Raw genomic sequence first — 26,698 nt, forward strand, 5'->3', positions numbered from 1 at the left:
CCTAAGAGAACACAAATGCCAGCCCAGGTTACTGTATCCTGCAAAACTCTCAATTAACATAGATGGAGAAACCAAGATATTCCATGACAAAACCAAATTTACACAATATCTTTCTACAAATCCAGCACTACAAAGGATAATAAATGGTAAAGCCCAACATAAGGAGGCAAGCTATACCCTAGAAGAAGCAAGAAACTAATCGTCTTGGCAACAAAACAAAGAGAATGAAAGCACACAAACATAACCTCACATCCAAATATGAATATAACGGGAAGCAATAATCACTATTCCTTAATATCTCTCAACATCAATGGCCTTAACTCCCCAATAAAAAGACATAGATTAACAAACTGGATACGCAACGAGGACCCTGCATTCTGCTGCCTACAGGAAACACACCTCAGAGACAAAGACAGACATTACCTCAGAGTGAAAGGCTGGAAAACAATTTTCCAAGCAAATGGTCAGAAGAAGCAAGCTGGAGTAGCCATTCTAATATCAAATAAAATCAATTTTCAACTAAAAGTCATCAAAAAAGATAAGGAAGGACACTTCATATTCATCAAAGGAAAAATCCACCAAGATGAACTCTCAATCCTAAATATCTCTGCCCCAAATACAAGGGCACCTACATATGTAAAAGAAACCTTACTAAAGCTCAAAACACACATTGCACCTCACACAATAATAGTGGGAGATTTCAACACCCCACTCTCATCAATGGACAGATCATGGAAACAGAAATTAAACAGAGATGTAGACAGACTAAGAGAAGTCATGAGCCAAATGGACTTAACGGATATTTATAGAACATTCTATCCTAAAGCAAAAGGATATACCTTCTTCTCAGCTCCTCATGGTACTTTCTCCAAAATTGACCATATAATTGGTCAAAAAACGGGCCTCAACAGGTACAGAAAGATAGAAATAATCCCATGTGTGCTATCAGACCACCACGGCCTAAAACTGGTCTTCAATAACAATCAAGGAAGAATGCCCACATATACTTGGAAATTGAACAATGCTCTACTCAATGATAACCTGGTCAAGGAAGAAATAAAGAAAGAAATTAAAAACTTTTTAGAATTTAATGAAAATGAAGGTACAACATACCCAAACTTATGGGACACAATGAAAGCTGTGCTAAGAGGAAAACTCATAGCGCTGAGTGCCTGCAAAAAAGAAACAGGAAAGAGCATATGTCAGCAGCTTGACAGCACACCTAAAAGCTCTAGAACAAAAAGAAGCAAATACACCCAGGAGGAGTAGAAGGCAGGAAATAATCAAACTCAGAGCTGAAATCAACCAAGTAGAAACAAAAAGGACCATAGAAAGAATCAACAGAACCAAAAGTTGGTTCTTTGAGAATATCAACAAGATAGATAAACCCTTAGCCAGACTAACGAGAGGACACAGAGAGTGTGTCCAAATTAACAAAATCAGAAATGAAAAGGGAGACATAACAACAGATTCAGAGGAAATTCAAAAAATCATCAGATCTTACTATAAAAACCTATATTCAACAAAACTTGAAAATCTTCAAGAAATGGACAATTTCCTAGACAGATACCAGGTACCGAAGTTAAATCAGGAACAGATAAACCAGTTAAACAACCCCATAACTCCTAAGGAAATAGAAGCAGTCATTAAAGGTCTCCCAACCAAAAAGAGCCCAGGTCCAGACGGGTTTAGTGCAGAATTCTATCAAACCTTCATAGAAGACCTAATACCAATATCATCCAAACTATTCCACAAAATTGAAACAGATGGATCACTACCGAATACCTTCTATGAAGCCACAATTACTCTTATACCTAAACCACAAAGACCCAACAAAGAAAGAGAACTTCAGACCAATTTCCCTTATGAATATCGACGCAAAAATACTCAACAAAATTCTGGCAAACCGAATTCAAGAGCACATCAAAACAATCATCCACCATGACCAAGTAGGCTTCATCCCAGGCATGCCGGGATGGTTTAATATATGGAAAACCATCAACATGATCCATTATATAAACAAACTGAAAGAACAAAACCACATGATCATTTCATTAGACGCTGAGAAAGCATTTGACAAAATTCAACACCCCTTCATGATAAAAGTCCTGGAAAGAATAGGAATTCAAGGCCGATACCTGAACATAGTAAAAGCCATATACAGCAAACCAGTTGCTAACATTAAACTAAATGGAGAGAAACTTGAAGCAATCCCACTAAAATCAGGGACTAGACAAGGCTGCCCACTCTCTCCCTACTTATTCAATATAGTTCTTGAAGTTCTAGCCAGAGCAATCAGAAAACAAAAGGAGGTCAAGGGGATACAGATCGGAAAAGAAGAAGTCAAAATATCACTATTTGCAGATGATATGATAGTATATTTAAGTGATCCAAAACGTTCCACCAGAGAACTACTAAAGCTGATAGACACCTTCACCAAAGTGGCTGGGTATAAAATTAACTCAAATAAATCAGTTGCCTTCCTCTATAGAAAAGAGAAACAAGCCGAGAAAGAAATTAGGGAAACGACACCCTTCATAATAGACCCAAATAATATAAAGTACCTCGGTGTGACTTTAACCAAGCAAGTAAAAGATCTGTACAATAAGAACTTCAAGACACTGAGGAAAGAAATTGAAGAAGACCTCAGAAGATGGAAAGATCTCCCATGCTCATGGATTGGCAGGATTAATATAGTAAAAATGGCCATTTTACCAAAAGCAATCTACAGATTCAATGCAATCCCCATCAAAATACCAATCCAATTCTTCAAAGAGTTAGACAGAACAATTTGCAAATTCATCTGGAATAACAAAAAACCCAGGATAGCTAAAACTATCCTCAACAATAAAAGGACTTCAGGGGGAATCACTATCCCTGAACTCAAGCAGTATTACAGAGCAATAGTGATAAAAACTGCATGGTATTGGTACAGAGACAGACAGATAGACCAATGGAATAGAATTGAAGACCCAGAAATGAACCCACACACCTATGGTCACTTGATTTTTGACAAAGGAGCCAAAACCATACAATGGAAAAAAGATAGCAATTTCAGCAAATGGTGCTGTTTCAACTGGAGGGCAACATGTAGAAGAATGCAGATCGATCCATGCTTATCACCCTGTACAAAGCTTAAGTCCAAGTGGATCAAGGACCTCCACATCAAACCAGACACACTCAAACTAATAGAAGAAAAACTAGGGAAGCATCTGGAACACATGGGCACTGGAAAAAATTTCCTAAACAAAACACCAATGGCTTACGCTCTAAGATCAAGAATCAACAAATGGGATCTCATAAAACTGCAAAGCTTCTGTAAGGCAAAGGACACTGTGGTTAGGACAAAACGGCAACCAACAGATTGGGAACAGATCTTTACCAATCCTACAACAGATAGAGGGCTTATATCCAAAATATACAAAGAACTCAAGAAGTTAGACCGCAGAGAAACAAATAACCCTATTAAAAAATGGGGTTCAGAGCTAAACAAAGAATTCACAGCTGAGGAATGCCAAATGGCTGAGAAACACCTAAAGAAATGTTCAACATCTTTAGTCATAAGGGAAATGCAAATCAAAACAACCCTGAGATTTCACCTCACACCAGTGAGAATGGCTATAATCAAAAACTCAGGGGACAACAGATGCTGGCGAGGATGTGGAGAAAGAGGAACACTCCTCCATTGTTGGTGGGATTGCAAACTGGTACAACCATTCTGGAAATCAGTCTGGAGGTTCCTCAGAAAATTGGACATTGAACTGCCTGAGGATCCAGCTATACCTCTCTTGGGCATATACCCCAAAGATGCCCCAACATATAAAAAAGACACGTGCTCCACTATGTTCATCGCAGCCTTATTTATAATAGCCAGAAGCTGGAAAGAACCCAGATACCCTTCAACAGAGGAATGGATACAGAAAATGTGGTACATCTACACAATTGAATATTACTCAGCTATGAAAAACAATGACTTTATGAAATTCGTAGGCAAATGGTTGGAACTGGAAAATATCATCCTGAGTGAGCTAACCCAATCACAGAAAGACATACATGGTATGCACTCATTGATAAGTGGCTATTAGCCCAAATGCTTGAATTACCCTAGATACCTAGAATAAATGAAACTCAAGACGGATGATCAAAATGTGAATGCTTCACTCCTTCTTTAAAAGGGGAACAAGAATACCCTTGGCAGGGAAGAGAGAGGCAAAGATTAAAACAGAGACTGAAGGAACACCCATTCAGAGCCTGCCCCACATGTGGCCCATACATATACAGCCACCCAATTAGACAAGATGGATGAAGCAAAGAAGTGCAGACCGACAGGAGCCGGATGTAGATCGCTCCTGAGAGACACAGCCAGAATACAGCAAATACAGAGGCGAATGCCAGCAGCAAACCACTGAACTGAGAATAGGTCCCCCGTTGAAGGAATCAGAGAAAGAACTGGAAGAGCTTGAAGGGGCTCGAGACCCCATATGTACAACAATACTAAGCAACCAGAGCTTCCAGGGACTAAGCCACTACCTAAAGACTATACATGGACTGACCCTGGACTCTGACCTCATAGGTAGCAATGAATATCCTAGTAAGAGCACCAGTGGAAGGGGTAGCCCTGGGTCCTGCTAAGACTGAACCCCCAGTGAACTAGACTGTTTGGGGGAGGGCGGCAATGGGGGGAGGGTTGGGAGGGGAACACCCATAAGGAAGGGGATGGGGGAGGGAGATGTTTGCCCGGATACCGGGAAAGGGAATAACACTCGAAATGTATATAAGAAATATTCAAGTTAATAAAAAAAAAATCATTGCCAGTCCCTAGTGTAATCAGCGAGGGCTGGCTTGTCCAAAACCATCAAGACACATGTAAAGTTGAGGAAGTCTGCAAAGCCAACAAGCCCTGCACCAGCTTTGCAGTGTGTGTGTGTGTGTGTGTGTGTGTGTGTGTGTGTGTGTGTGTGTGTATGTGTGGTGATAGCTGTGAGAAGGACGTGTTGCATAAATGGCTTCTGAAGAAAGAAAGAAAGGATAAGAATGGGATGTCTATGGAGCCCAAATCTGATTATCGCACATCCTTGAGCTGAGTGACTGTGCCTTGCCAAACCATTGTGCATTCCAGGCCTGACTAGTCAGCTTAGTTCCTCTCTTGCTTAGTTTTGAACTAGTAAACAGAAATCATAAACTATGAGTTAAGTCTGTGAAAGAGGCTTGAAGTGAAGGTGATTATTCTTATGGAAACAGTAACTCCTATACTAGAGACAGCATCCAGGGACACAGGCCTTTACAGCTTCTATAACAATCACTAGCTCTAACAGTGAAGTATTTCTATATCAAGTGTGTTAATGTGTTCAACTTAGTAAAGTTCTCTAACATTCATCTTTTAGCTGTTTCTCTTGTCACAGGCTTCTAGTGATTTGAAAAATTTTTTCTGCTCAGTTAATATACGGAATATTTCACACACATAATTAACCTTGCCAATACAGTAGTATATTTTCCCTACTAAATGTCTATTAGGTAAACTGCAAAGTTTGATACTCATCAGATATTTAGCCTACATGTCATTTCTAGCATTTCTCATTTGAAAAGAAATTAAGCTACTACAATTGTTGCCTTTATTTCTTTCCAAGTATCCAGTGAGCTCTTTAGAAAGGACTTATTGTTTCAAGACCACTCTTAGGGCACTCAGAGCCCCCTAAACCCCTACAAACCTTGGCTTTAACTAAGGAGCCCTAGGCCAACTAAAGCAGAAAAGTAAAATGTGTTAGTAATGAATGTAGCACCTGAACCACTCATCATCCTAAGGATTTATTGGTGCGTCCTGTGTAAGTGGATGCTGAGCTTGACACCTGGTGCTCTTAACTAGGGATAAGGTCCATGTCCTGTCACTTCAAGCACAGTATCCTGAACCTCCAAAAGTATAGTGCAGTGACATCTTGATTAACACTTGTGCCTTGAAGTGTTTCCACCGAAACTTCACAGAATTGACATCTTTGAATTATGTCTCTATTTTAGAAAGTTTCTTCATAGGAGACTAGCAGGATTGATCTTTTACAATCCAACAGGATAGCAGCTGCTCTCAATGCTTTGAACTATTAATATTAAGCCTCTGAATTGCCTATTCTATTGGAAGTACTTCTGGGGAAATTTTATGTTCCCATAGTGACATTACCATACAGCTTTAGTAAAGGTCCACTACTTAACACAATTTTAAGCTAATCACTATTGCTAATGTTATATAAAACTTTCTTTTGCATTGATAAGTTTTATATCTCCATTAAAAGCATAATTGCCACATCACAGATGTTTGTGTTATGTGTAAAGCCCAGTATGTAACGTTTGGTTAGGGGTGTAATAAACAATATAAATATACAAAGAGAAAAAAGAAGCATAATGTTTGAAGACGAGTGTAAGTCCCAGGAACCTGACCAAGATTCCCAAGAGGGACAGCAGATGCACACACTGTGGACAGCAGCTGTGCTTGGGAAGTTTCCCTGTGTATTGATGTATTGATGCTCACAGCTCTGGAGGCAGAGGCTGTCTTATGCTTGTTTTATATGAGAAACTTGGGCATAAAAAGGCTTGCATAGTTTCTGATGAACAGATGATCGTGATATGACCTGAGCTGTCTTCAGAGTGAGGATAGGGACAAATCAATGGGTTTAAGTCTAGTTTCTATTAACAACTGCGTGGCCTAGAACAAATATTTGCCCCGATGAAGCCTTAGTTTCTCCATTTGTACAAAGAAACAATTATATCTCCCTAGCAGTGCTGTAGCAAGTGGCAAACTAGCATGGCACTTAAGAAAGTGGGTGGGGGACACCAGCGGATCCCGGACCGCAGCAGCTCTCTGCTCCCAAACCCCATGGAAGAGAGACCTCACCGCCTGATCAGGTGGGCACTCCTGAGGCTGCAGAGCGGAGGAGACCACCAACACTGCCCACCCCTGCCCACATCCCTGGCCCAAGAGGCAACTGTATAAGGCCTCTGGGTTCCCGTAGGGGAGGGCCCGGGAGCGGCAGGACCCCTGCGCCTGAGACACTGCCGGAACCTGAAGGAAACAGACCGGATAAACAGTTCTCTGCTCCCAAATCCCGCGGGAGGGAGAGCTGAACCTTCAGAGAGGCGGACACGCCTGGGAAACCAGAAGAGACTGCACTCTGTGCACATCCAGGCGCCAGAGGAAAACACCAAACGCCATCTGGAACCCTGGTGCACGGAGGCTCCCGGAAAGAGCGGCGCAGATCTTCCCGGTTGCTGCCACAGCGGAGAGGACCCCACGAGCAAACTTGAGCCTTGGAACTGCAGGTAGGACCAACTTTTCCCTTGCAAGAAACCTGCCTGGTGAACTCAGGACACATAGAGGCAAAATTCCTCTAAGGCCGGGCACTTCCTGTGTTTATCGGAAGTCCCACACCGGCGGATCCCGGACCGCAGCAGCTCTCTGCTCCCAAACCCCGTGGGAGAGAGACCCCACCGCCTGATCAGGTGGGCACTCCTGAGGCTGCAGAGCGGAGGAGACCACCAACACTGCCCACCCCTGCCCACATCCCTGGCCCAAGAGGCAACTGTATAAGGCCTCTGGGTTCCCGTAGGGGAGGGCCCGGGAGCGGCAGGACCCCTGCGCCTGAGACACTGCCGGAACCTGAAGGAAACAGACCGGATAAACAGTTCTCTGCACCCAAATCCCGTGGGAGGGAGAGCTGAACCTTCAGAGAGGCGGACACGCCTGGGAAACCAGAAGAGACTGCACTCTGTGCACATCCAGGCGCCAGAGGAAAACACCAAACGTCATCTGAAACCCTGGTGCACGGAGGCTCCCGGAAGGAGCGGCACAGATTTTCCCGGTTGCTGCCACAGCAGAGAGGACTTAGGCAGTACCCCACGAGCAAACTTGAGCCTTGGAACCACAGGTAGGACCAATTTTTCCCCTGCAAGAAACCTGCCTGGTGAACTCAAGACACAGGCCCACAGGAACAGCTGAAGACCTGTAGAGAGGAAAAACTACACGCCCGAAAGCAGAACACTCTGTCCCCATAACTGGCTGAAAGAAAACAGGAAAACAGGTCTACAGCACTCCTGACACACAGGTTATAGGACAGTCTAGCCACAGTCAGAAATAGCAGAACAAAGTAACACTAGAGATAATCTGATGGCGAGAGGCAAGCACAGGAACCCAAGCAACAGAAACCAAGACTACATGGCATCATCGGAGCCCAATTCTCCCACCAAAGCAAACACGGAATACCCAAACACACCAGAAAAGCAAGACCTAGTTTCAAAATCATATTTGATCATGATGCTGGAGGACTTCAAGAAAGACATAAAGAACTCCCTTAGAGAACAAGTAGAAGCCTACAGAGAGGAATCGCAAAAATCCCTGAAAGAATTCCAGGAAAACACAATCAAACAGTTGAAGGAATTAAAAATGGAAATAGAAGCAATCAAGAAAGAACACATGGAAACAACCCTGGACATAGAAAATCAAAAGAAAAGACAAGGAGCTGTAGATACAAGCTTCACCAACAGAATTCAAGAGATGGAAGAGAGAATCTCGGGAGCAGAAGATTCCATAGAAATCATTGACTCAACTGTCAAAGATAATGTAAAGCGGAAAAAGCTACTGGTCCAAAACATACAGGAAATCCAGGACTCAATGAGAAGATCAAACCTAAGGATAATAGGTATAGTAGAGAGTGAAGACTCCCAGCTTAAAGGACCAGTAAATATCTTCAACAAAATCATAGAAGAAAACTTCCCTAACCTAAAAAAAGAGATACCCATAGGCATACAAGAAGCCTACAGAACTCCAAATAGATTGGACCAGAAAAGAAACACCTCCCGTCACATAATTGTCAAAACACCAAACGCACAAAATAAAGAAAGAATATTAAAAGCAGTAAGGGAAAAAGGTCAAATAACATATAAAGGGAGACCTATCAGAATCACACCAGACTTTTCGCCAGAAACTATGAAGGCCAGAAGATCCTGGACAGATGTCATACAGACCCTAAGAGAACACAAATGCCAGCCCAGGTTACTGTATCCTGCAAAACTCTCAATTAACATAGATGGAGAAACCAAGATATTCCATGACAAAACCAAATTTACACAATATCTTTCTACAAATCCAGCACTACAAAGGATAATAAAGGGTAAAGCCCAACATAAGGAGGCAAGCTATACCCTAGAAGCAAGAAACTAATCATCTTGGCAACAAAACAAAGAGAATGAAAGCACACAATCATAACCTCACTTCCAAATATGAATATAACGGGAAGCAATAATCACTATTCCTTAATATCTCTCAATATCAATGGCCTCAACTCCCCAATAAAAAGACATAGATTAACAAACTGGATACGCAACGAGGACCCTGCATTCTGCTGCCTACAGGAAACACACCTCAGAGACAAAGACAGACATTACCTCAGAGTGAAAGGCTGGAAAACAATTTTTCAAGCAAATGGTCAGAAGAAGAAAGCTGGAGTAGCCATTCTAATATCAAATAAAATCAATTTTCAACTAAAAGTCATCAAAAAAGATAAGGAAGGACACTTCATATTCATCAAAGGAAAAATCCACCAAGATGAAGTCTCAATCCTAAATATCTATGCCCCAAATACAAGGGCACCTACATATGTAAAAGAAACCTTACTAAAGCTCAAAACACACATTGCACCTCACACAATAATAGTGGGAGATTTCAACACCCCACTCTCATCAATGGACAGATCATGGAAACAGAAATTAAACAGAGATGTAGACAGACTAAGAGAAGTCATGAGCCAAATGGACTTAACGGATATTTATAGAACATTCTATCCTAAAGCAAAAGGATATACCTTCTTCTCAGCTCCTCATGGTACTTTCTCCAAAATTGACCATATAATTGGTCAAAAAACGGGCCTCAACAGGTACAGAAAGATAGAAATAATCCCATGCGTGCTATCGGACCACCACGGCCTAAAACTGGTCTTCAATAACAATAAGGGAAGAATGCCCACATATACTTGGAAATTGAACAATGCTCTACTCAATGATAACCTGGTCAAGGAAGAAATAAAGAAAGAAATTAAAAACTTTTTAGAATTTAATGAAAATGAAGGTACAACATACCCAAACTTATGGGACACAATGAAAGCTGTGCTAAGAGGAAAACTCATAGCGCTGAGTGCCTGCAGAAAGAAACAGGAAAGAGCATATGTCAGCAGCTTGACAGCACACCTAAAAGCTCTAGAACAAAAAGAAGCAAATACACCCAGGAGGAGTAGAAGGCAGGAAATAATCAAACTCAGAGCTGAAATCAACCAAGTAGAAACAAAAAGGACCATAGAAAGAATCAACAGAACCAAAAGTTGGTTCTTTGAGAAAATCAACAAGATAGATAAACCCTTAGCCAGACTAACGAGAGGACACAGAGAGTGCGTCCAAATTAACAAAATCAGAAATGAAAAGGGAGACATAACTACAGATTCAGAGGAAATTCAAAAAATCATCAGATCTTACTATAAAAACCTATATTCAACAAAACTTGAAAATCTTCAGGAAATGGACAATATCCTAGACAGATACCAGGTATCGAAGTTAAATCAGGAACAGATAAACCAGTTAAACAACCCCATAACTCCTAAGGAAATAGAAGCAGTCATTAAAGGTCTCCCAACCAAAAAGAGCCCAGGTCCAGACGGGTTTAGTGCAGAATTCTATCAAACCTTCATAGAAGACCTTATACCAATATTATCCAAACTATTCCACAAAATTGAAACAGATGGAGCCCTACCGAATTCCTTCTATGAAGCCACAATTACTCTTATACCTAAACCACACAAAGACCCAACAAAGAAAGAGAACTTCAGACCAATTTCCCTTATGAATATCGACGCAAAAATACTCAATAAAATTCTGGCAAACCGAATTCAAGAGCACATCAAAACAATCATCCACCATGATCAAGTAGGCTTCATCCCAGGCATGCAGGGATGGTTTAATATAAGGAAAACCATCAACGTGATCCATTATATAAACAAACTGAAAGAACAGAACCACATGATCATTTCATTAGATGCTGAGAAAGCATTTGACAAAATTCAACACCCCTTCATGATAAAAGTCCTGGAAAGAATAGGTATTCAAGGCCCATACCTAAACATAGTAAAAGCCATATACAGCAAACCAGTTGCTAACATTAAACTAAATGGAGAGAAACTTGAAACAATCCCACTAAAATCAGGGACTAGACAAGGCTGCCCACTCTCTCCCTACTTATTCAATATAGTTCTTGAAGTTCTAGCCAGAGCAATCAGACAACAAAAGGAGATCAAGGGGATACAGATCGGAAAAGAAGAGGTCAAAATATCACTATTTGCAGACGACATGATAGTATATTTAAGTGATCCCAAAAGTTCCACCAGAGAACTACTAAAGCTGATAAACAACTTCAGCAAAGTGGCTGGGTATAAAATTAACTCAAATAAATCAGTTGCCTTCCACTATACAAAAGAGAAACAAGCCGAGAAAGAAATTAGGGAAACGACACCCTTCATAATAGACCCAAATAATATAAAGTACCTCGGTGTGACTTTAACCAAGCAAGTAAAAGATCTGTACAATAAGAACTTCAAGACACTGAGGAAAGAAATTGAAGAAGACCTCAGAAGATGGAAAGATCTCCCATGCTCATGGATTGGCAGGATTAATATAGTAAAAATGGCCATTTTACCAAAAGCAATCTACAGATTCAATGCAATCCCCACCAAAATACCAATCCAATTCTTCAAAGAGTTAGACAGAACAATTTGCAAATTCATCTGGAATAACAAAAAACCCAGGATAGCTAAAGCTATCCTCAACAATAAGAGGACTTCAGGGGGAATCACTATCCCTGAACTCAAGCAGTATTACAGAGCAATAGTGATAAAAACTGCATGGTATTGGTACAGAGACAGACAGATAGACCAATGGAATAGAATTGAAGACCCAGAAATGAACCCACACACCTATGGTCACTTGATTTTTGACAAAGGAGCCAAAACCATCCAATGGAAAAAAGATAGCATTTTCAGCAAATGGTGCTGGTTCAACTGGAGGGCAACATGTAGAAGAATGCAGATCGATCCATGCTTATCACCCTGTACAAAGCTTAAGTCCAAGTGGATCAAGGACCTCCACATCAAACCAGACACACTCAAACTAATAGAAGAAAAACTAGGGAAGCATCTGGAACACATGGGCACTGGAAAAAATTTCCTGAACAAAACACCAATGGCTTATGCTCTAAGATCAAGAATCGACAAATGGGATCTCATAAAACTGCAAAGCTTCTGTAAGGCAAAGGACACTGTGGTTAGGACAAAACGGCAACCAACAGATTGGGAAAAGATCTTTTCCAATCCTATAACAGATAGAGGCCTTATATCCAAAATATACAAAGAACTCAAGAAGTTAGACCGCAGGGAAACAAATAACCCTATTAAAAAATGGGGTTCAGAGCTAAACAAAGAATTCACAGCTGAGGAATGCCGAATGGCTGAGAAACACCTAAAGAAATGTTCAACATCTTTAGTCATAAGGGAAATGCAAATCAAAACAACCCTGAGATTTCACCTCACACCAGTGAGAATGGCTAAGATCAAAAACTCAGGTGACAGCAGATGCTGGCGAGGATGTGGAGAAAGAGGAACACTCCTCCATTGTTGGTGGGATTGCAGACTGGTAAAACCATTCTGGAAATCAGTCTGGAGGTTCCTCAGAAAATTGGACATTGAACTGCCTGAGGATCCAGCCATACCTCTCTTGGGCATATACCCAAAAGATGCCTCAACATATAAAAGAGACACGTGCTCCACTATGTTCATCGCAGCCTTATTTATAATAGCCAGAAACTGGAAAGAACCCAGATGCCCTTCAACAGAGGAATGGATACAGAAAATGTGGTACATCTACACAATGGAATATTACTCAGCTATCAAAAACAACGAGTTTATGAAATTCGTAGGCAAATGGTTGGAACTGGAAAATATCATCCTGAGTGAGCTAACCCACTCACAGAAAGACATACATGGTATGCACTCATTGATAAGTGGCTATTAGCCCAAATGCTTGAATTACCCTAGATCCCTAGAACAAAGGAAACTCAAGACGGATGATCAAAATGTGAATGCTTCACTCCTTCTTTAAATGAGGAAAAAGAATACCCTTGGCAGGGAAGGGAGAGGCAAAGATTAAAACAGAGACTGAAGGAACACCCATTCAGAGCCTGCCCCACAGGTGGCCCATACATATACAGCCACCCAATTAGACAAGATGGATGAAGCAAAGAAGTGCAGACCGACAGGAGCCGGATGTAGATCGCTCCTGAGAGACACAGCCAGAATACAGCAAATACAGAGGCGAATGCCAGCAGCAAACCACTGAACTGAGAATAGGTCCCCCGTTGAAGGAATCAGAGAAAGAACTGGAAGAGCTTGAAGGTGCTCGAGACCCCAAAAGTACAACAATGTCAAGCAACCAGAGCTTCCAGGGACTAAGCCACTACCTAAAGACTATACATGGACTGACCCTGGACTCTGTCCCCATAGGTAGCAATGAATATCCTAGTAAGAGCACCAGTGGAAGGGGAAGCCCTGGATCCTGCTAAGACTGAACCCCCAGTGAACTAGACTATGCGGGGAGGGTGGCAATGGGGGGAGGTTTGGGAGGGGAACACCCATAAGGAAGGGGAGGGGGGAGGGTGATGTTTGTCCGGAAACCGGGAAAGGGAATAACACTTGAAATGTATATAAGAAATACTCAAGTTAATAAAAAAAAAAAAAAAGAAGTCTGGTGTGATTCTGATAGGTCTGCCTTTATATGTTACTTGACCTTTTTCTCTTACTGCTTTTAATATTCTTTCTTTATTTTGTGCGTTTGGTGTTTTGACTATTATGTGACGGGAGGTGTTTCTTTTCTGGTCCAATCTATTTGGAGTTCTGTAGGCTTCTTGTATTCCTATGGGTATCTCTTTTTTTAGGTTAGGGAAGTTTTCTTCTATGATTTTGTTGAAGATATTTACTGGTCCTTTGAGCTGGGAGTCTTCACTCTCTTCTATACCTATTATCCTTAGGTTTGATCTTCTCATTGAGTCCTGGATTTCCTGTATGTTTTGGACCAGTAGCTTTTTCTGCTTTACATTATCTTTGACAGTTGAGTCAATGATTTCTATGGAATCTTCTGCTCCTGAGATTCTCTCTTCCATCTCTTGTATTCTGTTGGTGATGCTTGTATCTACGGCTCTTTGTCTCTTCCTTTGGTTTTCTATATCCAGGGTTGTTTCCATGTGTTCTTTCTTGATTGCTTCTATTTCCATTTTTAATTCCTTCAACTGTTTGATTGTGTTTTCCTGGAATTCTTTCAGGGATTTTTGCGATTCCTCTCTGTAGGCTTCTACTTGTTCTCTAAGGGAGTTCTTCACGTCTTTCTTGAAGTCCTCCAGCATCATGATCAAATAGGATTTTGAAACTAGATCTTGCTTTTCTGGTGTGTTTGGACATTCCATGTTTGTTTTGGTGGGAGAATTGGGCTCCGATGATGCCATGTAGTCTTGGTTTCTGTTGCTTGGGTTCCTGCGCTTGCCTCTCGCCATCAGATTATCTCTAGTGTTACTTTGTTCTGCTATTTCTGACAGTGGCTAGACTGTCCTATAAGCCTGTGTGTCAGGAGTGCTGTAGACCTGTTTTCCTCTCTTTCAGTCAGTTATGGGGACAGAGTGTTCTGCTTTCGGGTGTGTAGTTTTTCCTCTCTACGGGTCTTCAGCTGTTCCTGTGGGCCTGTGTCTTGAGTTCACCAGGCGGGGTGCTGCCCAAGGGCTCTCTGCGGCGGCAGCAACCAGGAAGACCTGTGCCGCTCCTTCCGGGAGTTTCAGTGCACCAGGGTTCCAGATGGCCTTTGGTGTTTTCCTCTGGCGTCCAAGATGTATGTACAGAGAGCAGTCTCTTCTGGTTTCCCAGGCTTGTCTGCCTCTCTGAAGGTTCAGCTCTCCCTCCCGCGGGATTTGGGTGCAGAGAACTGTTTATCCGGTCTGTTTCCCTCAGGTTCCAGCGGTGTCTCAGGCAGGGGTCCTGCCGCTCCTGGGCCCTCCCCCACGGGAGCCCAGAGGCCTTATACAGTTTCCTCTTGGGCCAGGGATGTGGGCAGGGGTGGGCAGTGTTGGTGGTCTCTTCCGCTCTGCAGCCTCAGGAGTGCCCACCTGACCAGGCGGTGAGGTCTCTTTCCCACAGGGTCTGGGAGCAGAGAGCTGCTGCGGGCCGGGATCCGCGGGTGTGGGACCTCAGGCAAACACAGGAAGTGCCCGGTCCTAGATGAACTCTGCCTCTGTGTGTCCCGATCTCACCAGGCAGCTCTCTTGCAGCAGACAAGTTGGTCTTACCTGTGGTCCCGAGGCTCAAGTTTGCTCGCGGGGTGCTGCCCAAGGGCTCTCTGTGGCGGCAGCAACCAGGAAGGCCTGGCAATGATTTTTTAGCCTGCAAGTGGTCATTCAGAAATTTCAGACTGCCCAGGTTCTCAATCTCCACACCTCTGCGCTGGTAACCCTGACAGTTGGTATAGGAGTCAGGCTTGACAAGCCAATCATTCATGTTGTTGGGCTCTCTGAACACCTGGAACAAGAGTTTAAACTTCTCACTGGTTTCAGAGCTGCCATTCACAGGCTTGTTCGGTTCACAGGGTTTCTGAGGAGTCACCAACCAATCAGACAGGTCCAGCTCATTTTGATCAAGGATCTCTACATCTTCAACCTTTTCAGCTTCAGTAGACAAGGAACTGGTGCTACAATGGCATTACATTTTGAGGAGCTTGGTTTTCCAGAAATTTCTTATTGATGACTGTTAAGGAGCCAGTTTTCTAAGCCCCAGGCATCATTGAAGAAACTGCAGGCTCTGCAGGAGTCTTCTCTGGCACCTGGATACAACCTCTTTTCTCTAGGATAGGCCCAATACTTGAAGAGCTAGCATGAGCTATAACATGTTCAGGAATTTGAATGGTCTTGAGGGATCCAAATGTGGTAATGGTCTGGGGCAGAGCAGATGTATTTGCTTCAAAGAGTAGGAGAGTTGAATGTTCAGGCTTAAGGGCCAAACTGCCCATTCTCTCCAAGAACAGAGACTTGATTGGCAAGATCTTTGTTCTGGGTTCTCCATTTGATGTATAAGACAATTAAATTGGTCCATTAGCCAATAAAGCTGCTGAGCCTGTTGCTGCAGTGTCTCCTCTTTAAGCTGATAGATGAGATCTACCTGTTCCAGGTGGCGACTTATGCAGCTTTGAATCTGAGCTTTTACTTCTCACAAATTATCTTTAATTTGCTGGTCAGCCTGGAGTACTCCACCAATAGCAAGCTCCAGCTCCCTCCTTGCATCACTGCACCTCAAAAGTGTTTCTCTATTACTGCAGCAGTCACTCTGTTCCAGGGATGTATTAATTTTGCTCACTGTTCCAGTTGGCAGTGCTTCCTCCAGTGATCCGAGCTGACCTTGGACTGACCCAGACACACGTTCTGTTTCTTAATGACATGGTTCTAGAGTTCAAGCCAGCTTTGGAAATATTAGAATCCCAGGACATGAGGTATATCCTGAGATATACCCATCACACAATTTTCTTCATTGCCTGATGAAATTCTGACTCAGTCTGGTTAAAAATTGCAAATGGCTTGAGCAAGCTGAGAAGCAGGCCACAAATCCCTTTTATGAAAAATCCAATCAGTGGGTGGAGTGTGGAGATAACCAGCCCACCCCTCTGGAGGCTGAAGACACTTAATTTTCTGGAACCCAGATAAACAGTAGGAATGAGGAGGGATATAAGACAAAGAGAAGCTAAGCCAGGCAGCCAAGGGCTGCAGGAGTTATTACAAGCTAACGGTGTGATCCCTGGCTGGGATGAAATGAAAGACAATGAGCCTGAGGTTGAGCATCAGGACAGGAGGGGAGGGACAAAAGTGTCCAGGAGGAGAACAGCCCCAGCATTAGCTCCAGCTACCTGGTGGCTACTGTGGTGTGTGTGTGGTGGGGGTGAAAGGAAAAAGTTTAAAATTGCCCCCTAGACAAAAGTTGAAGCCAAATGCTGGCCCTGGAACTGCCTGTTCCAGGAACTAGCTGATCACAGAAAGAGTAATTGCACCAGCTGGTTCAGCCACTTTGTTCCAGAAACTAGCTGACCATAATAGCAGCTGACCATAGTAGCAGGAACTGGTTAACCACAAAGTTAGATTAAAATCTTAAAGAACAATCATAAGAAACAGGAGGTTCTTCCTTGTGATTCGGTATGGTTTTTCCTTTAAATACCCCTTCTCCCAACCATTCAAGGTCAAACTCCTCTACCCCGGCGTGGGATACGAGTCTTGACCCCAGTGCACTGGTTTCTGTCGTCCCTATCAATATACCTCTTTTTGATTGCATCAAGATCGCTCTCTCGTGAGTTCTTGGGGGGCCGCGTCATCCCAAGACTTGAGTGAGGGTTCCCCCACTTCAGGGGTCTTTCAGGGGGAGGTGTGAGAACCAGGGCCTCCCTGACTTCTTCTAGGAGAGTTCATAAAGATAAACCTCAGCAAAGAGATCTCCAAAATGCCATTTTGCAGGTTTAGAGCCAGAGGACAAGCTATAGGGAAGACATACTTGGTATTCAGATTGGGAAACACACAGCACTGAGGGCTTCTTATGACCATGACCTTGTAATCTGATGGTGGCATATACCTTGATTTCATGGGCCTGGGTGTTTTGAATACCTTTCTGTCAGGAAGAACTTAGTGTGAGCCAGGGTCCAGGGAACACTCAAAAATATCAATATTGTGAGTGTCGTAGTTACTTTTCCTGTTAAGATACAATAGCTGACAAAAAACAGTGGGAGAGTGGAAGGAGTCATTTGGGCTTCCTATTTGTGGGTGCATTCCATAATATCTGAAGAAGCCTAGCATCAGGAACTTGAGACAGCTGGACACATCACATCTATCATCATGAAACAGAGAGATGAGTGTTACTACCCAAGTAGCTTTCTTTCTTTCCTTTTTTATTTGATATTTTTTAATTTACATTTCAAATGCTATACCCTTTCCCAATTTCCCGAAAATAAGCCACAAATCCTATCCCCCAACCCTTTATCTATAAGGGTGTTCCCCTCCACATCCATCCCCCCTTCCCACACTACCCACATTCCCCTACACTGGGAGTCCAACATGGGCAAGACCAAGGGCTTCGCCTTCCTTTGGTGCCCAACAAGGGCATCCTCTGCTACATACACAGTTGGAACCCTGGGTTAGTCCATATATAGTCTTTGGGTAGTGGTTTAGTCCCTGGGAACTCTGGTTGGTTGGCATTGTTGTTCTTATAAGGTTGCAAGCCCCTTCAGCTCCTTCAATCCTTTCTCTAATTCATCCAACAGTGGTCCCATTCTCAGTTCAGTTTGCTGCTAGTGTTTGTCTCTGTATTTGACATGCTCTGGTTGTGTCTCTCAGGAGAGATCTATATTCCTTTCCTGTCAGCTAGCACTTCTTAGCTTCATCAATTTTATCTAGTTTTGGTGGCTGTATATATATGAGCCACATGTGGGGCAGGCTCTGAATGGCTGTTCCTTCAGTCTCTCCTCCAAACTTCATATCCCTTCCAATGAATATTTTTGTTCCCCCTTTTAAGAAGTACCAAAGCATCCACATCTTGGTCATCCTTCCTCTTGAGCTTCACGTGGTCTGTGGATTGTGTCTTGGGTAATTCAAGTTTTTGGGCTAATATCCACTTATCAGTGAGTGTTTTTCTGTGATTGGGTGACCTCACCCAGGACCTTTTCTAGTTCAAATCATTTGTTTATGAATTTCATTAAATCATTGTTTTTGATCTCTGAGTAGTACTCCATTCTGTAGATGTACCACATCTTTTGAATTCATTCCTCTGTTGAAGTGCATCTGGGTTCTTTCCAGCTTCTGGCTATTATAAATAAGGCTGCTGTGAACATAGTGGAGCATGTGTCTTTGTTATATGTTGGAGCATCTTTTGGGTATGTGCCCAGGAGAGGTATAGCTGGGTCCTCAGGTAGTGCAATGTCCAATTTTCTGAGGAACCTTCAGACTGATTTCCAGAGTGGTTGTACCACTTTGCAATCCCATCAACAATGGAGTAGTGTTCCTCTTTCTCCACATCCTCACCAGCATCTGCTGTCACATGAGTTTTTTGTCTTAGCCATTCTGACTTGTGTGAGGTGGAATCTCAGAGTTGTTTTGATTTACATTTCCCTGATGCCTAAGGATGTTGAGCATTTCTTTAAGTACTTCTCAGCCATTCATATTCCTCAGTTGAGAATTCTTTGCTTAGCTCTGAACCCCATTTTAATAGGGTTATTTGGCTCTGCGGAGTCTACCTTCTTGAATTCTTTCTATATTTTGGATATTAGCCCTCTATCAGATGCAGGATTGGTAAAGATCTTTTCCCCATGTGTTGTTGCTGTTTTGTCCTAATGACAGTGTCCTTTGTCTACAGAAGCTTTGCAGTTTTATGAGGTCCCATTTGTCAATTCTTGATCTTAGATCATGAGCCATTGGTGTTTTGTTCAGGAAAATTTCCCCAGTGTTTGAGACTCTTGCCTAATTTATTTTCTATTAGTTTGAGTGTATCTGGTTTAATGTGGAGGTCCTTGATCCACGTAGGCTTACACTTTGTACAGGGGAATAAAATGGATCGATTTAAATTCTCCTACATGCTGATCACCAGTTGAACCAGCACCATTTGTTGAAAATGCTATCTTTTTTCCAGTGGATGGTTTTAGCTCCTTTGCCAAAGATCAAGTGACCATAGGTGTGTGGGTTAATTTCTGGGTTTTCAATTCTATTCCACTGATCTATCTGCCTGTCTCTGTACCAATACCATACAGTTTTTAACTAATGCTCTGTAATACTGCTTGAGGTCAGGGATGGTGATTCCCCCAGAAGTTCTTTTGTTGTTGAGTATAGTTTTCACTATCCTGGTTTTTTTTTTTTTGTTATTCCAAATGAATGCAAGTTGTTCTTTCTATCTCTATGAAGAATTGAGTTGGAATTTTGATGTGGATTGCATTGAATCTGTAGATTTCTTTTAGCAAAATGGCCATTTTTACTATATTAATCCTGACAATCCATGAGCATGAAAGTTCTTTCCATCTTCTGAGATCTTCAATTTCTTCAGTGACTTGAAGTTCTTGTCATACAGATCTTTCACTTACTTGGTTAGACTCACACCAAGGTATTTTATAATATTTGGGACTATGTGAAGGGTGCTAGTTTCCTAATATCTTTATCAGCCTTTTTATCCTTTGAGTACAGGAAGGCTACTGATTTGTTTGAGTTAATTTTATACCCAGCCACTTTTTTTTTAATTTATTTAATACTTAATAATAATTCTTTCGTTTCCGGGCAAACATCCCCCTCCCCCCTCCCCTTCCTTATGGGTGTTCCCCTCCCAACCCTCCCCCCATTGCCGCCCTCCCCCCAACAGTCTAGTTCACTGGGGGTTCAGTCTTAGCAGGACCCAGGGCTTCCCCTTCCACTGGTGCTCTTACTAGGATATTCATTGCTACCTATGAGGTCAGAGTCCAGGGTCAGTCCATGCATAGTCTTTAGGTAGTGGCTTAGTCCCTGGAAGCTCTGGTTGCTTGGCATTGTTGTACATATGGGGTCTCGAGCCCCTTCAAGCTCTTCCAGTTCTTTCTCTGATTCCTTCAACGGGGGTCCTATTCTCAGTTCAGTGGTTTGCTGCTGGCATTCGCCTCTGTATTTGCTGTATTCTGGCTGTGTCTCTCAGGAGAGATCTACATCCAGCTCCTGTCGGTCTGCACTTCTTTGCTTCATCCATCTTGTCTACTTGGGTGGCTGTATATGTATGGGCCACATGTGGGGCAGGCTCTGAATGGGAGTTCCTTCAGTCTCTATTTTAATCTTTGCCTCTCTCTTCCCTGCCAAGGGTATTCTTCTTCCCCTTTTAGAGCAGGAGTGAAGCATTCACATTTTGATCATCCGTCTTGAGTTTTATACCCAGCCACTTTGCTGAAGTTGTTTATCAGGCTTAGTCATTCTCTGGTGGAGCTTTTGGGGTCATTTAAGTATACTATCATATCATCTGCAAATAGTGATATTTTGACTTCTTCTTTTCCAATTCGTATCCTTTTGACCTCTTTTTCTTGTCTGATTGCTCTGGCCAGGACTTCAAGTATTATATTGAATAAGTGGGAAAAGAGTGGGCAGTCTTGTCTAGTTCCTGATTTCAGTGTCATTGCTTCAAGTTTCTCTCCATTTAGTTTAATGTTAGCTGATGGTTTGCTGTATATGGCTTTTACTATGTTTAGGTACGGGCCTTGAATTCCTGATGTTTCCAGGACTTTTATCATGAAGGGGTGTTGAATTTTGTCAAATGCTTTCTCAGAATCTAATGAAATGATCATTTTTTCCCTTTGAGTTTGTTTATATAGTGGATTACATTGACGAGTTTCTGTCTATTGAACCATCCCTGGGATGAAGCGTACTTGATCATGATGGATGATTGTGTTGATGTGTTCTTGTATTCAGTTTGGGAGAGAGAATTATATTGAGTACTTTTGCATTGATATTCATAAGGGAAATTGGTCTGAGGGTTTCTTCCTTTGTTGAGTCTTTGTGTGGTTTAGGCATAAGCATAATTGTGGCTTCATAGAAGGAAATTGGTAGCGTTCTGTCTGTTTCTATTTTGTGGAATAGTTTGGATAGTATTGGTATGAAGTCTTCTATGAAGGTCTGATCAAATTCTGCACTAAACCCATCTGGTCCAGGGCCCTTTTTGGTTGGGAGACTTTTAATAACTGTTTCTATTTCTTTAGGAATTATGGGATTGTTTAAATGGTTTTTCTGATCCTGATTTAACTTTGGTACAAGGTATTTGTCTAGAAAATTGTTCATTTCCTCCAGATTGTCCAGTTTTGTTGAATATAGGCTCTTGTAGTAGGATCTGATGATTTTTTTAATTTCCTCAGATTATATCTCCCTTTTCATTTCTGATTTTGTTAATTTGGATACACTCTCTGTGCCCTCTGGTTAGTCTGGCTAAGGGTTTATCTATCTTGTTGATTTCCTCAAAGAACCAGCTCCTGGTTTTATTGATTCTTTGTATAGTCCTTCTTGTTTCTACTTGGTTGATTTCAGGCTGAGTTTGATTATTTCCTGCCTTTGACTCCTCTTGAGTGTATTTGCTTCTTTCTGTTCTAGAGCTTTTAGGTGTGCTGTCAAGCTGCTGATGTATGCTCTCTCCTGTTTCGTTTTGCAGGCACTCAGAGCTATGAGTTTTCCTCTTAGTAGGGCTTTCATTGTGTCCCATTTGGGTATGTTGTACCTTCATTTTCATTAACTTCTAAGAAGCCTTTATTTCTTTATTTCTTCCTTGACCAAATTGTCATTGAGTAGTGCGTTGTTCAACTTCCATGTATATGCAGGCTTTCTGTTGTTTTTTGTTGTTGTTGTTGTTGTTGTTGTTGTTGTTGTTGTTATTGAAGACCAGCCTAATTCCCTGGTGATCTGACAGAATGCATGGGATTATTTCTATCTTCCTGTATCTGTTAAGGTTTGTTTTGTGACCAATTATATGTTCAATTTTGGAGAAGGTGCCATGAGGTGCTGAAAAGAAGGTATATTCTTTTGTTTTAGCATGAAATGTTCTATAACTATCTTCTGCTAAATCCACTGGGTTCAAAACTTCTGTTAGTATCTTTATGTCTCTGTTTAATTTCTGTTTCCATGATCTGTCCATTGTTGAGAGTAGGGTGTTGAAATGTCCTACTATTATTGCCTGAGGTGCAATGTGTGCTTTGAGCTTTAGTAAGGTTTCTTTTATGAATGTAGGTGCCCTTACGTTTGGAGCATTGATATTTAGGATTGAGAGTTCATCTTGGTGGATTTTTCCTTTGATGAATATGAAGTGTCCTTCCTTATCTTTTTTTGATGACTTTTGGTTGAAAGTCAATTTTATTTGATATAATATCAAAACAAGCTGGCTACTCCAGCTTGTTTCTTGGGACATTTGCTTGGAAAATTGTTTTCCAGCCTTTTACTCTGAGGTAGTGTCTGTCTTCATCTCTGAGGAGTGTTTCCTGTTTGCAGCAAAATGCTGGGTCCTCTTTACGTATCCAGTCTGTTAGTCTTTGTCTTTTTATTGGGGAATTGATCATTGATGCTGAGAGAGGTGAAGGAACAGTGATTGTTGCTTCCTGTTATTTTCATTGTTAGACGTGGAATGATGTTTGTGTTTCTCTCCTTTTTGGTTTTGTTGCAAGAAGATTACTTTCTTGCTTTTTCTAGAGTGCAGTTTCCCTCCTTGTGTTGTAGTTTTCCACCTATTATCCTATTCACTATCCTTGTTTGTTATCAGAGTAGAGAACTACCTAGCACAGTTTCTATCTAAAGAAAGGACACCCGACATGATTTGTGTCTGCTTCTACCCTCAACTCAAGACAGGGCCACTCCAAGGTCAAGGAGAAGGATTTTATTGTAGATATGAGGGAGAGTTGCACAGAGGCATCTAGAACGGTCCAGACTGAACTAGGCTATAGCTTAGGTAGTGAAAGACCCCAGCTTAGCAGCAGTAACGCCATTTTACAAGGCTGTACTTAAGATGACTGGTTCAGGGAAAGGTTAGAACACTGAGTACACATCGGCTGCCAAGCAGGATGTGTTTGGTTGAAGGCCTGGCAACAGGACGACTTCGGTTGAGCACCTGACAATGAAAAAAAGCCCCGGGAGAGGTCCCACACCCTGGTGCGGGGCCGAGTCAGTCGTTATGTTCCAAGAAGGTAGCTAAGAAACTTGCCCCCGGGCTGAACCCTTGGGGGGCCGAGTCAGCCGTTATGTTTCAGGAAGGTAGCTAGGAAACTTGCCCCCGGGCTAAACCCTTGCCATATTAGAATCCACCAATTATATCCCTGTAACCATGCATCTGCTTCTGTATGCTTGCTTCTGCTCCCCAAAATCCTATAAAAAGCCCATCCTTGGTTCCGTGGGGCGCGCCAGTCCCCCGAGTGACTGAAGCGCCCGCAGGTGCCTGTGCCTGTGTATCCCGACAATAAACCAAATCTTCTTGCTGATTGCATCCTGTTGTGTCTCGGTCTGGTCTTTGGAGTTGGAGGGTCCCCATCCCGAGGGAAAGTTCTCCCTGAGAGCTTTTCATTTGGTGCATTGGCCGGGAAAGGAGATTCTCCACCCAGGGACCACCGACCACCCACTGGGAGGTAAGCCGGCCCGCGTCTGTCTGATTCTGTCTCGTTCTGCCTTATTCTGTCTGTTCTGTGAGTGCTCAGCCAGGTCTGTTCTGTGAGCGCTCAGCCAGGTCTGTTCTGTGAGCGCTCAGCCAGGTCTGTTCTGTGAGCGCTCAGCCAGGTCTGTTCTGTGAGCGCTCAGCCAGGTCTGTTCTGTGAGCGCTCAGCCAGGTCTGTTCTGTGAGCGCTCAGCCAGGTCTGTTCTGTGAGCGCTCAGCCAGGTTCTGTGAGCGCTCAGCCAGGTCTGTTCTGTGAGCGCTCAGCCAGGTCTGTTCTGTGAGCGTTCAGCCAGGTCTGTTCTGTGAGCGCTCAGCCAGGTTGTTTAGAATTTGGGCGGGACGAAGAAGGAGCTGACGAGCTCAGACTTCTCGCCCCGCAGCCCTGGAAGACGTTCCAAGGGTGTTAGGGCCCGACTTTTCGGGGCCCAATCTGGGACTCTGGTTAGAGGAGAAAGATCCGGACTAACGGCACCTCTGTCTGTATTTTTGGCTTTCAGAGGGCCGCGGACCTTTGCCACCTCCATCTGACTTTTTGCTTTCAGTTTGGTACCAAAGCCGTGCAGCACGCCTGTCTGTTGTTTGTTTGACTGTTGGTGTTGTTTGTTTTCTCTGTGTTCTAATCTTCCTTAGAACTAACATGGGACAGTCCCTAACAACGCCCCTAAGTCTCACTCTTGATCATTGGAAAGACGTCCACGACCGGGCACACAACCAGTCCGTCGAGGTTAAAAAAGGAAAATGACAGACTCTCTGCACATCCGAGTGGCCCACTTTAGGAGCGGGATGGCCAGTGAATGGCACATTTAATAAGATCATTATTTTACAGGTTAAAGATCGGGTCGTCCACGGACATCCTGACCAGGTTTCTTATATTATCACTTGAGAGAGTCTCGCCTTAAACCCCCCCCCCTGGGCGGAACCCTTCGTGGACCCGAATTGGCCTCCCCTCAACCCCCAGCCTGTCCCCTCGGCCCCGCCCGGTCCGCCGGCCATGTCTTCCTCTCTCTACCTTTGTGAAATCAGAGCCTTCTAAAAAACCTGTCCTCCCGGCAGACCCAAACTCCCCTCTCATAGATCTTCTCTCTGACAGGCCCGGCTGAAACGGAGGAGGCAGAGCCGCCGGCCAGATCAGTTGCCGGGCCACAGTCTGATAAGGGTTTCTCCCCTGTCGAAGGGAGATTGCGCAATAAGCGCGAGGTGATGCCAGATTCAACCTCCCAGGCTTTCCCACTTAGACAGGGAACCGGTGGCCAGACCCAATACTGGCCGTTTTCAGCAGCTGACATTTACAATTGGAAACAACACAACCCTTCTTTCTCCAAAGATCCGGTGGCACTCACCGACCTAATAGAATCTGTTTTACTTACCCACCAGCCTACTTGGGATGACTGCCAACAGCTCTTACAGGCCCTCTTAACCTCAGAAAAAAAAAAAAAACAAAGAGTGTTCCTAGAGGCCAGAAAGCATATTCTGGGAGATGATGGGCATCCCACCCAGCTGCCTGAGAAAATTGATGCTGCATTCCCACTTAAGAGACCAAACTGGGATTTTAATACAGCTGAAGGTAAGGGACACCTACGCCTTTATCGCCAGTTGCTTCTAGCGGGTCTCCGAGGGGCTATACGACGCCCTACTAATTTGGCTCAGGTAAAACAGGTATTACAGGAAGCAGGGGAAACTCCCTCCACCTTTCTAGAGAGACTTAAGGAGGCCTACCGTATGTACACTCCCTATGACCCAGATGACCCAGGACAAATGATGAGTGTCTCTATGTCCTTCATCTGGCAGGCTGCTCCAGATATCAGGACTAAGTTACAGAGGTTAGAAAATTTGCAGGGCTATACATTACAGGATTTACTTAAAGAAGCTAAAAAGATTTTTAATAAGAGAGAGATAAAAAAGAAACAAAGAATTGAGTCGAATCTTGGCCGCCGTAGTTCAGGGCCAAGAAAAGAAGGGAGATAGGGGGGAGCTCGAAAGGGGCTGAAGCTGGATAAAGATCAATGTGCCTATTACAAAGAGAAAGGGCACTGGGCCAGAGAGTGCCCCAAGAAGCCTGGCGGACCCCGAAAACCTCGACCACGAACCTCCCTCTTGGCTCTAGATAAAGATTAGGGAGGTCAGGGCCAGGAGCCCCCCCCTGAGCCCAGGGTAACGCTTAAAGTTGGGGGGCAGCCGGTTACTTTCCTGGTAGACACAGGAGCCCAGCATTCAGTCCTCACCCGAGCTTCAGGACAACTCAGCGACCGGACGGCCTGGGTACAAAGAGCTACTGGTGAGAAACAATACTGATGGACTACGGACCGCTGGGTTCAGCTGGCTACTGGTAAGGTGACCCATTCCTTCTTACATGTTCCAGACTGCCCGTACCCTCTGCTGGGCCGTGACCTGCTCACCAAACTAAAAGCACAAATTCATTTTGAGGAAGGAGGGGCCCA

General features: G+C 43.2%; 1 protein-coding gene and 1 pseudogene across 3 annotated transcripts in view; both read right to left on the bottom strand.

Annotated features, from left to right (window-relative positions):
- The window catches only part of Bmerb1 (bMERB domain containing 1), a 166,892-nt gene that overhangs the window by 69,496 nt on the left and 70,698 nt on the right, over positions 1–26,698 (bottom strand). The window lies entirely within an intron of this gene.
- Positions 14,641–16,618, bottom strand: Ncoa4-ps1 (nuclear receptor coactivator 4, pseudogene 1; annotated as a pseudogene).

This window comes from Rattus norvegicus, chromosome 10 (assembly GCF_036323735.1).
Source record: "Rattus norvegicus strain BN/NHsdMcwi chromosome 10, GRCr8, whole genome shotgun sequence".
NCBI classification, from domain to species: Eukaryota; Metazoa; Chordata; class Mammalia; order Rodentia; family Muridae; genus Rattus; species Rattus norvegicus.